We start from the raw sequence: 13,192 nt of genomic DNA, 5'->3' as shown, positions 1-13,192 counted from the left end.
ACAACCGCTTGTCTCAGCTGGGAGTTAATCTCCCAGATGACGTGGTCATTGACAGAATCCTTCAGTCGCTTCCACCTAGCTACAAGAGTTTTGTGATGAATTTCATATGCAGGGGATGGTGAAAACCATTCCTGAGGTATTTTCAATGCTGAAATCAGCGGAGGTGGAGATCAAAAAGGAACATCAAGTGTTGATGGTCAATAAAACCACTAGTTTCAAGAAAGGCAAGGGTCAAAAGAACTTCAAGAAGGACGGCAAGGGAGTTGCCGTGCCCGGTAAGCCAGTTGCCGGGAAGAAGCCAAAGCATGGACCCAAACCTGAAACTGAGTGCTTTTATTGCAAGGGAAACAGTCACTGGAAGCAGAACTGCCCCATGTACTTAGCGGACAAGAAGGCCGGCAACACCAAAGGTATATGTGATATACATGTTATTGATGTGTACCTTACCAGTACTCGTAGTAGCTCTTGGGTATTTGATACCTGTGTGGTTTCTCATATTTGTAACTCAAAACAGGAGCTGCGGAATAAGCGGAGACTGGCGAAGGACAAGGTGATGATGCACGTCGGGAATGGTTCCAAGGTCGATGTGATCACCGTTGGCACACTACCTCTACATTTACCTATGGGATTAGTTTTAAACCTCAATAATTGTTATTTAGTGCCAGCTTTGAGCATGAACATTGTATCTAGATCTCGTTTAATGCGAGATGGCTACTCATTTAAATCCGAGAATAATGGTTGTTCTATTTATATGAGAGATATGTTTTATGGTCATGCCCCGATGGTCAATGGTTTATTCTTAATTAATCTCGAACGTGATGTTACACATATTCATAGTATGAATACCAAGAGATGTAAGGTTGATAATGATAGTCCCACATACTTGTGGCACTTCCGCCTTGGTTACATTGGTGTCAAACGCATGAAGAAGCTCCATGCAGATGGACTTTTGGAGTCTCTTGATTATGAATCATTTGACACATGCGAACCATGCCTCATGGGCAAGATGACCAAGACTCTGTTCTCCGAAACAATGGAGCGAGCAACCAACTTATTGGAAATCATACATACTGATGTGTGCGGTCCAATGATCGTTGAGGCTCGCAGTGGCTATCATTATGTTCTCACCCTCAGAGATGACTTAAGTTGATATGGGTATATCTACTTAGTCAAACACAAGTCTGAGACCTTTGAAAAGTTCAAGGAATTTCAGAGTGAGGTGGAGAATCAACATGACAGAAAAATAAAGTTCTTACGATCAGATCGTGGGGGAGAATATTTGAGTCATGAATTTGGTACGCACTTAAGGAAATGTGGAATTGTTTCACACTCACGCTGCCTGGAACACCTCAGCGTAATGGTGTGTTCGAACGTCGTAATCGCACTCTATTGGATATGGTGCGATCTATGATGTCTCTTACCGATTTGCCACTATCATTTTGGGGATATGCTTTAGAGACAACCACATTCACTTTAAATAGGGCACCGTCTAAATCCATTGAGATGACACCGTATGAATTATGGTTTGGGAAGAAACCTAAGCTGTCGTTTCTAAAAGTTTGGGGATGCGATGCTTATGCCAAGAAACTTCAACTTGAAAAGCTCGAACCCAAGTCGGAAAAATGCGTCTTCATAGGATACCCTAAGGAAACCATTGGGTATACCTTCTACCTCAGAACCGAAGGCAAGATCTTTGTTGCCAAGAACTGGTCCTTTCTGGAGAAAGAGTTTCTCTCGAAAGAAGTAAGTGGGAGGAAAGTAAAACTTGATGAAGTACTGCCTCTTGAACCGGAAAGTAGCGCAGCTTTGGAAGATGTTTCTGTGGTGCCTGCACCGGCTAGAGAGGAAGTTAATGATGATGATCAAGGTACTTCGGATCAAGTTGCTACTGAACTTCATAGGTCCACAAGGACACGTTCCACACCGGAATGGTATGGCAACCCTGTCTTGAAAATCATGTTGTTAGACAACAGTGAACCTTCGAACTATGAAGAAGCAATGGCAGGCCCAGATTCCAACAAATGGCTTGAAGCCATGCAATCCGAGATACGATCCATGTATGAAAACAAAGTATGGAATTTGACAGACTTGCCGGATGATCGGCGAGCAATAGAAAATAAATGGATCTTTAAGAAGAAGATGGACGCGGATGGTAATGTTACCATCTATAAAGCTCGGCTTGTTGCTAAAGGTTATCGACAAGTTCAAGGGATTGACTACGATGAGACTTTCTCACCCGTAGCAAAGCTGAAGTCCGTCCGAATCATGTTAGCAATTGCTGCATTATATGATTATGAAATATGGCAAATGGACGTCAAAACGGCATTCCTTAATGGTTTCCTTAAGGAAGAATTGTATATGATGCAGCCGGAAGGTTTTGTTGATCCTAAGAATGCTAACAAGGTATGCAAGCTCCAACGCTCCATCTATGGGCTGGTGCAAGCATCTCGGAGTTGGAACATTCACTTTGATGAAATGATCAAAGCATTTGGGTTTATGCAGACATATGGAGAAGCCTGCGTTTACAAGAAAGTGAGTGGGAGCTCTGTAGCATTTCTCATATTATATGTGGATGACATACTATTGACGGGAAATGATATAGAACTTTTGGAAAGCATAAAGTCCTACTTGAATAAGTGTTTTTCAATGAAGGACCTTGGAGAAGCTGCTTACATATTAGGCATCAAGATCTATAGAGATAGATCGAGACGCCTCATAGGTCTTTCACAAAGCACATACCTTGATAAGATATTGAAGAAGTTCAATATGGATCAGTCCAAGAAGGGGTTCTTGACTATATTGCAAGGTGTGAAATTGAGCTCGGCTCAAAGCCCGACCACGACAGAAGATAGAGAAAAGATGAGTGTCATCCCCTATGCCTCAGCCATAGGGTCTATTATGTATGCCATGCTGTGTACCAGACCTGATGTAAACCTTGCCATAAGTTTGGTAGGGAGGTACCAAAGTAATCCCAGCATGGAACACTGGAAAACGGTCAAGAATATCCTGAAGTACCTGAAAAGGACTAAGGATATGTTTCTCGTTTATGGAGGTGAAGAAGAGCTCGTCGTAAAGGGTTACGTCGATGCTAGCTTCGACACAGATCTGGATGACTCCAAGTCACAAACCGGATACGTGTATATTTGAATGGTGGGGCAGTAAGCTGGTGCAGTTGCAAGCAAAGCATCGTGGCGGGATCTACATGTGAAGTAGAGTACATGGCAGCCTCGGAGGCAGCGCATGAAGCAATCTGGATGAACGAGTTCATTACCGACCTAGGAGTTATTCCCAACACGTCGGGCCCGATGACTCTCTTCTGTGACAACACTGGAGCTATTGCCCTTGCCAAGGAGCCCAGGTTTCACAAGAAGACCAAGCACATCAAGTGTCGCTTCAACTCCATTCGTGAAAATGTTCAAGATGGAGACATAGATATTTGTAAAGTGCATACGGATCTGAATGTCGCAGATCCGTTGACTAAACCTCTTCCACGAGCAAAACATGATCAACACCAGAGCTCTATGGGTGTTCGGTTCATCACAATGTAACTAGATTATTGACTCTAGTGCAAGTGGGAGACTATTGGAAATATGCCCTAGACGCAACAATAAAATGTTTATTATTATATTTCCTTGTTCATGATAATTGTCTATTGTTCATGCTATAATTGTATTGACCGGAAAATGTAATACATGTGTGAATACATAGACCACAACATGTCCCTAGTGAGCCTCTAGTTGACTAGCTTGTTGATCAACAGATGGTCATGGTTTCCTGACTATGGACATTGGATGTCATTGATAACGGGATCACATCATTAGGAGAATGATGTGATGGACAAGACCCAATCCTAAGCATAGCACAAGATCGTGTAGTTCGTTCGCTAAAGCTTTTCTAATGTCAAGTATCATTTCCTTAGACCATGAGATTGTGTAACTCCCGGATACCGTAGGAATGCTTTGGGCGTACCAAACGTCACAACGTAACTGGGTGGCTATAAAGGTGCACTATTGGTATCTCCAAAAGTGTCTGTTGGATTGACACGAATTGAGAGAGATTTGTCACTCCGTATGATGGAGAGGTATCTCTGGGCCCTCTCGATAATGTATCATTATAATGAGCTCAATGTGACTAAGTAGTTGGTCACGGGATCATGCATTACGGAACGAGTAAAGTGACTTGCCGGTAACAAGATTGAACGAGGTATTGGGATACCGACGATCGAATCTCGGGCAAGTAACGTACCGGTTGACAAAGGGAATTGTATACGGAATTGCTTGAATCTTCGACATCGTGGTTCATCCGATGAGATCATCGTGGAACATGTGGGAGCCAACATGGGTATCCAGATCCCATTGTTGGTTATTGGCAAGAGAGCTGTCTCGGTCATGTCTGCATGATTCCCGAACCCGTAGGGTCTACACACTTAAGGTTCGGTGACGCTACAGTTGTTATAGGAAATAGTATGTGGTTACCGAATGTTGTTCGGAGTCCCGGATGAGATCCCGGACGTCACAAGGAGTTCCGGAATGGTCCGGAGGTGAAGATTTATATATGGGAAGTCATCATACGGTCACCGGAAGTATTCGGGGGTTTGCCGGTATTGTACTGGGACCACCGAAGGGGTTCTGGGGTCCACCGGGAGGGTCCACCTGCCCTGGAGGGCCCTATGGGCTGTATGTGTAAGGGAACCAGCCCCTAAGTGGGTTGGGAGCCATCCCCCCTTGGCTTCGGGGGGCAAGCCCCCTCCCCTTGGCTGTCGCCCCCCTCTAGATCTCATCTAGAGGGGCCGGCCCCCTTCCCCCTTCACCCTATAAATAGATGGGAGGAGGGACGATAGCAGCACCTCATCCAAGGCGCAGCCCTCCCCCTCTCCAACACCCCCCTCCTCCGTTTGAGCTTGGCGAAGCCCTGCCGGAGAACCGCTGCTCCTCCACCACCACGCCATCGTGCTGCCGGAGTTCTTCCACAACTTCTCCTTTCCCCTTGCTGGGTCAAGAAGGAGGAGACGTCCCCGTGCTGCTCGTGTGTTGAACACAGAGGCTCCGTTGTTCGGCACTTAGATCAGAATCAACCGTGATCTGAATCACTGCGAGTACGACTCCTTCATCCGCGTTCTTGCAATGCTTCCGTTTCGCGATCTTCAAGGGTATGAAGATGCACTCCCCTCTCTCTCTCTTGTTGCTAGTCTCTCCATAGATTGATCTTGGTGATGTGTAGAAATTTTTTAATTTCTGCAACGATCCCCAACACTATCTACATGCTTAAGTAGCTATTTAAGTTCAGGCAAACAGGTAATTCTTAACAGTAAGTATCAAACACATAAATAGGCGTTGTCTATAATAGGATTAACAGGCTATGGCATTATGTAATCAGTAGCAAACTAATTTAAGCCAAGCAACATAATTGAACAATTTTGCAGTAAGTGGCTAACTAATATTCTGAGAAGCAGGTAACTAAACTTATGCTAGCTCTTTGTACAGGCACACTACAGCCTCCTTTTCGCTTACAAGGTTCTACGAAGGAGTCCATGGCATCAATGGCTTGGATACGCAGTCCCAATACTTGTTTCTTCCCACTACATTGGTAAGTCGAATGGTTAATCTGATAAGATGGTGTGGCCTTGATATGTTATATGAGGACGGGTTGTCAGACTAGTTGTAGCTGCACATATGACGCTGGCTTTTACTATATATATTTCATGCGATTACATTTGGCATATCGAGATCTAAGCAATCTACTATAGGATGAAAAGACTGGCATCCTTCATGTTATTGGCGAACTCAGTTCATAGAAACAAGCAATTCAACCATTTTGTGGGTAAATCAAAAGCGCCACTAGAATATTTTTCACTTACCCAATCATACACGCAAAAGGGACGACGCCACCGTAGGGGCTGGTATGGGCGGCCGCCTCGGGTGGCTGAAAAGTGTGCACCTAGTTTGAGTCATCCAGGTTTTCCCAGGCTATTTTTGTTTGTCCCAACGCACGAGCAGGCGATGTAAAAAATGAAGAAAACATTTCAATTTGGATGGGCCAATAACATAAGTGCAAGTCAGGCCCTATAGTAGGCTCGCGGCCCAAATGAGCGCCTCCCATATCGATCGACAATAGGAAAAATCCCAATTTGTTCGCTCCAACTTCCAGTCTGGTTCGCTCCTAACCTAGCTGCCGCTGGACAGACCGACACAACATTTCCTTGCGCCCACATTGGACGCCGGCCGACGGGCTTCAAGCGAATGGAAGGACAAGAAGATGAAGATCAAACCCCAGGTGTAGCCTTCGTGGGAGGTTGCGGCGGCAGCACAGGCATGGCATCGAGCTTGCGCAAACGGTCAGTCGCAGCTTGCAAGAGCAGCATGCGCAACGAGCAGGTACATCACATCCCTAATCATATCTAATTCAACTGTTCAATTTCTGGCCAATAGTTAAACTTGACGGTGTTATAAAATTGCTTGTATGCAGGGAATCTATGAGAAAATGAAACCAATTTCTGCTTATTTTATAACTCCCCCAATCAATACTGAACTGATTGAACCTGATGTATCTAATCAAGTTTGCGGTACAAACAGATCATGTTGTTCTTGAGCCTGAAGTGTCTAATGAACAGACTGCTAATGAAGGATTTGATGCAAACATTTACATGCTCCTGGTGATGAACATATAGTGTCTAATGAGGGATCCAATGGAAGCATTTTGCAAGCTCCCATTGAAGGATTTAGTGTCTAATGATGATCTGGTAAGTTGACAGAGACATAGAGATTTGCAGGCATTGATGACAAGCAAATTATAGTACATTTTCATGGCTTGAGGAAACATCGAGGCCATCTACCAGAAAGTCCCCGTGTCATGACAATGTAGCATAAATACTTTTCTAATCTATTGTTTGAAACTATTGGCATATTGTGCGGGATAGATATATTGATATGCAGTTTGCGCACTGGTTATAGGTGCAATTACACTTCGATATTTTCAGCCAGAGAACGAATAATTCAAGCAAGTACAGACAATGTTAGTAGTCCTTGTACACCATGTTGCTTTTTGTGTGTTTTGGTGCTTACATCATTTAGTGTTTTATAATCTGGAACTACTTTGGATCATAAGCTGGTTTTCAAAGTGCATGTAGCTTCACATTCCTCAAGTTATGTTGTTTTCCGGAGTGCAAGTGCCTTCGTATTTTTTAAGTTAAATTTGTGCCCCTGGTAACTTGAATTCGTGGATCCGCCACTGCACACAAATCATACATGCATGTACGAATTAAATGAAATGCAGGGACTTATGCTAGCTCATTGTACAGGCTCACTGCAGCTCTGCTTGCGCTTGGAATGTTCCATGTACACGTCCATGTTACCACTTGCTTGGATGTGCAGGCCTTGTGCTCCTTGCATTCCCCTCTACAATTTTGACATGGTGAATGGTTGATCAAATAATAGGAATCGACCTTGTTGTTGTACCGGAGGACATGTACTTACAAGGTTATACCGGTGTGCAAGATGTGTACCAGATCCCGTAGCGCCGTCATGCTTCGCTAAAAAATGGTTTTGCTTGTTTCAGATGATATCTCCAGAAGAAATAAGAGTTAAATCAGAGTTGCATAGGCGTGTAAGCTAAGAGAGCAGTGAAAGGATATCCAAACATCGTCGGAACAGTGCACAAGGGCCGACGTTTGGGCATGCTCGCCTAGCTAATGTGTGGGTCACTTCAGAGCCGTTGAGGGTGATGCGATGGCGTTGGTTGGCCGCACATGGATGCAGACCTTGAGTGGCAGAGGAGCACTACGATGCGGTGGATGAGACCGTTGGTGAAGCCCCAACGGCCTCGGGGAGCGGAGGTGCGACGATGTGCTTGGTGAAGTAGCCCCGGTGAGGTGGGAGATGGCATCGGTGAAGCGCACCTGATGTGGTGGAAGTCGGTGTATGTGAGGCACGTCGGTTGCGGCGGCCGACATTGTCGGTGGACCACCCAGTGTGGTGGATGAGGGCGTAGATGAGGTAGCTCCTGCATGATGGTGAAGAGCGACCTCATCTTTGTCGTCGCCATCCGGCACAGAGGTGGGGAAAGAGATGAGATGAGGGGCGATTTGAACTTTGCTTGGGTTGGCGGCGAATTAGGGATTTGAGCGCTCTGGGTGTGGAAGGGGACGGTGGAGAAGGGAGATTTTTCAAGGCTGGAATTGGGGCCGTTAAATATTTCAATCCAAAATGTGGAAGCGCGAACTTATTTTGTCGTCGTCCTTTTGGGGGGGTGGCTGGGCGCTAGCGTCCATAAGACACACACGACCACCACGACATGACCCTGGTCTGCCTACATTTAAGAATGCAAATGAATCTTCTTCCATTTGAGAATGAATATGTATGTATTACCATGCTCGTGTTTTCCTTGCAAATAATTAGTCATTCGAAACAAGACACTATAAATTAATTAGTGAGGAGTTATTTGAATTAGAGTGTGTGCCACATAGCGATCTCCAATTCTAACGTGGATTTCACATTTCACGATATCCATGCTACTACTTTTTTAACACAAATTCATATGTATATGATGAACACCATGGTAATGAGAAAACTTTGGATGGATTCAAACATATGACCTACAAAATAGCACAACAATCGAGTCAATGTCAACTTCCAAACCTAGTATGCCACGAATTTGAAATAATTACGGAAGCCATATGCATGGTCCTAAATTCAAATCTTACAATGTACACTAAATTGAAACATCGATATTAAGTCTCATACTATCTACATTCAAATGTTGTTTTTAGCCCCACCCCCCGACACACACACTACATACTTCCTGTATCTATCAACCTTCCTCTCCTAACCACCTTAGGAAGGTATCGGTTTCCGACACATGTTCATTGTTTCTCTACATGTTTCAATCTCTAACTCTCTCAACTACACAACCCCCCTTTTCCACTCTGTTACCAAATGTATCTACCTCACACACCCACCATTGCACTCCATGCCGAGCTCTCTCTCTCTCTCCCTCCCACCCTCTTTTGCTAGATAAATGCATTGCCTATGTAGACGCCCCCTCTCATGCGCACGCACGCATGTTGTCTATCTAAGTCACTTTCTCGAGACTGTCTCACTCTTTCTTCCGCATGTCAGGACACACTCGCTCAATCTCGCTCTCTTTATATAAGTCTCGATTAACCTCACTTTCTTTCACATACAATTGATATATCTCCCTATTCTGGCCTTGATCGACACACTCTATACTCTGTCATGCAGATTGTCTATCTAGGTCAGTCCATCCAATCCGCTCCCACTCTTTCGACCTCGTGGCAGGTCATGCTCGCTCTCTCTCTCTCTCTCTCTCTCTCTCTCTCTCTTTGTATGTCTCGATTGACCTTGCTCTTTCTCAGACACAAATGATATATCTCCATGTTTGAGCCCAATTCGACATATTCATATTGTATACTCTCTCGCGCACATTGTCTATCTAGGTCACTCCCTCCAACCCGTCTCACTCTTTCGATCGCACGACGACCCACACTTGCTCAATCTCTCTCCCTTTATATATGTAATCGATTGACCTTGCTTCCTCCCACACACAAAATATATCTACATGTCTGTGACTAGATCATCTCTCAAGCTCTATCTTACAGCCGTCACCCAATATCTCTCCAGAGCATATATATCTTTTCAACAAATGCCGGACCACACTCACTTTGTCTCTCTATCTATCTGTGTCTCGGTTGACCTCGCTTTCTCACGCCGTATCTTCCACACATTGAAGCTACCTCTCCATCCCTCATAGAGCCGGAGCTATTTACATTGTGAGGGGGACTCCAAAATTGGATGAATTTGTGAAGGCATTTATTCCAGTGGGTTTAGATTATATTTTCGTAGCATTCGGCGCACAACTACTCCAAACTCCGCTGCAACCCCCGCACCTCCCCCAATTGATTTCCCTCTAGCTCGGTCATCGCGCTCTCGCACGTCCTTTCTCACCTTCAACGTCGCACCATGGTATTTTTTTTGCAAAAAACTCTGTTGTTCTCTTTAATTATTACAAATAAGCTACAAAACTACACACCGATAATCCACTTGTAATGGAACAAATTTTGACCTACAAATTGAAGTGCTACAAACTACACACCGAGGGGCCCACCTGTCATGGAACAAATTTGGACCCATATATAAATTAAAAAGTATAAAGGACGAGGATCGAACATGCGACCAAGGCCTTCAAGCCGCACGTCAATAGGCAACATAGTACAACGACTTTTGTTGTACCCCTCTTTGTTGATATAATGTTTTTATATTACCACAGACTATTTAATGGATAACATGTTTTAATATTATTTTAGTACATTAGTGGGACCGGATCGTTAGCATGTACTATTCGCCTTCACTTACTGGTGGGTTTGATATCCGCTCTCTCTCTCCTACCCTTCTACGTTTAGACGCATGGGCAAACACGAAGAACTCGCGGGCGATGCTGCCGTTGACCATATCTGGATGCATTCACAAGTTACGGCACCAGTTTCACGTACTAGTAATAGTAGTCAATGTGTACATGCAATGCACGTTAATTTGGAAGTATATTAAGTGCATGTGGATATTAAGTAGGATATTATTTGCATGTTATTATGTGATTAGCACTATTTTTGGCATGAAATTAACTGCACGCTAAACTTGTTGAGTGCTCGACATTGAAGCAGTCAAGGCCATTGGATTGACATGATTTGATGGCCAAGATTAATTGGATCTGCCCCTTTGGTATAGATGGTATAGATATAGATTATATATGTAACAAGTTTAGGAAAAAAGTGACCATGACAGACAAGTTATCTAATACTGTACTATTTATCTACTACTCTATAATAACTAGTATAATGCCCGTGCGTTGCCACGGGCTTTTTAGTTTGTTCTAATCCAATTGCACCTATGAATACATTGCATATTTGTCTCTCGTTTCCCACTTTGTCTATCACCCTCCATCTCTCTCTCTAACCTTCTCTTTCTCACTCTTGCTTCCTCTTTCTTTCTAGCCCTCTCTATCTCTCCACGACACAATCCCCTAATGACGAAAAAGCCCTCCCCCACTTTATATTATAAAGCAACCATCACCTCATACATTCGAGAAGACCGATACACACACCCAAAGCAAGATAGAAAGGTGCCGACAAACCATCCCAACGACTACCAAGCATACTACGAATGAGCACAGAAGAACCGCTTCTAGCCGACGGACCACCACATGGGTGATCCACCGAGGAGAAGTGAGATGGCCAACGCCGGAGCAGTGACTCCAAAACGGCGCCTCCAAGAAGGGCAGGACCAGGATAGCCGCCACCGTCTGATCCCATGGATCAAGTTTTCACCCAGAGCAACACGAAGGGAGTGAGAGTACCGCGGCAGAGCCTGCAAAAAGGAAACAACGTATGCGGATGCCGCCGCCGACGGCTAGTACAAAGATTGGGCAAGTGATGTACCTTGGTGCTCTGAGCCCCTCCTTCGCACCCCCGCTCCGCCAACCACTCGCCCAAGCGGCCATGTTTGCTCGCCCGCACCCAAGCCACGCAAATGCGCCCAATCAACGCGCCTCCCATCGCCAGGGCCGTGGCTCTGCACCCAGACCACCCTGAGAACATCAATTTGGGTGGCCTCAAATAGCTCCGCCAACTCCAACCACCGTTGGAACCGACAACGCCCGTCCCACCTGAAGCATTGCCAGAAAGCACCAGGCTGGGGAAAGAGGAAGGGGGAGGAGTGACACACGGCCACAACTGGCACCCCCTATACCGGCGACATGCGACTCAACAACGGCGGAGCCCCCGTCCCTCCTACGACCTCCCCCCCCCCCCCCCGCCCTGTCGAAGCACCCCTACTTCGCCCCACCACGGCTACTGGTGCAGACTGGTGAGAGGCCACAACAACCGCATGTTTGCCGAAGAGGAGGGTAGATCCACCGCCAAGGATGGGCCCAAGAGAAGCCCACCAGCGCCGCACGCCGTCGTCCAGAAGTCGGGGAGGAAGGCCCGACCGGACTCCAGGACACGCACGCACCCCCACCACCTTAGCCACGCCACCAGCACTGCCCACGGATCCACGGCAACGTCGGCCGCCACGGCCCCTGCTAGCCTCGGCCCTCGCCGTCGGACGGGCCGCCGGTGCCAGATCGGACCGGGACTGCCCTTCATGATTCGCCCGAAGGACGAAGCCCCGCCTCCACCGCACAGCCACTGCGGCACCGACGAGTGCCCATGCTACCAGCGTCACAACCTACAACCCAGCTGCCACGCCCTGCACACAGCGCCGCACCCCCATTGGACCCGCCGCACCCTGCGCCACCAGAGACAAACGGGGAGGAGAAAGCCCCGCCGCCATCCAGCCTAACCAGGCTTCGCGCGGTGGCCTGCGTGGGCGACAGCGAGGAGGGCGAAGATGGGCAGAGGCGAGCAACAACTTTTGGGAGCCAATCCTAACTTATCACAATGAGTATGTCTAGGTCACAGTTCACTGAAATTTAACCAAGTATTAGTTAAGTGACCTAACATACAGGAGAGAGAGAAAAAACTGTTTTTTTTCATGGATCTTAATAGTAGATCTCATGGATATAGTATCGACTGGGAGTCTTAATTCTGAGATTGGGCAAGACTGTATCACAATCCCCTAATTACTAATGTGAAAGAAAAACAAAAAATCGGCACGCAATCCTGTAATGCTGTCGATTTGATTTGATTGAAGCATGGAACCCAAAGAGAAGTGCGCTAGAGAGAGGAAAGAAATAGAGCAACCAATTACCGGCGACATTACAGTAGAAGAAAACGGAGACATAAGCGACGAGCGGTATAGAGATGCTTGTGCAGCTTATACACATAGGCACACAACACATACGTACCTAGAAGGATATTGTGATCCGCTGCGGCACGCCAAGCCAAGACACACATGCTGACTTGCATTGCTCTCTCTTTTTAATAGGAACACATATGCAATTTGATTACAGTTACGAATTTTAAAGCTGGTTCCTCAATTGTAGCAGAACAAAAATAAATTTCTTGCTATCTTAGGTGAATGCCCGTGCGTTGCCACGGCACAACAAAGATGTAGATATTGATCGGTAACCAAAGGGTTCTTAATTCTAGTTTGCAGACATCAACCACATTAGATGTACATGTTTCATATAAATTTTCTTTATTAAATGTCCAACAAAGTCGACAATGCATATAATACCGACA

This window comes from Triticum aestivum, chromosome 2B, assembly GCF_018294505.1.
Source record: "Triticum aestivum cultivar Chinese Spring chromosome 2B, IWGSC CS RefSeq v2.1, whole genome shotgun sequence".
NCBI lineage: Eukaryota > Viridiplantae > Streptophyta > Magnoliopsida > Poales > Poaceae > Triticum > Triticum aestivum.
This window is presented reverse-complemented; position numbering follows the sequence as displayed.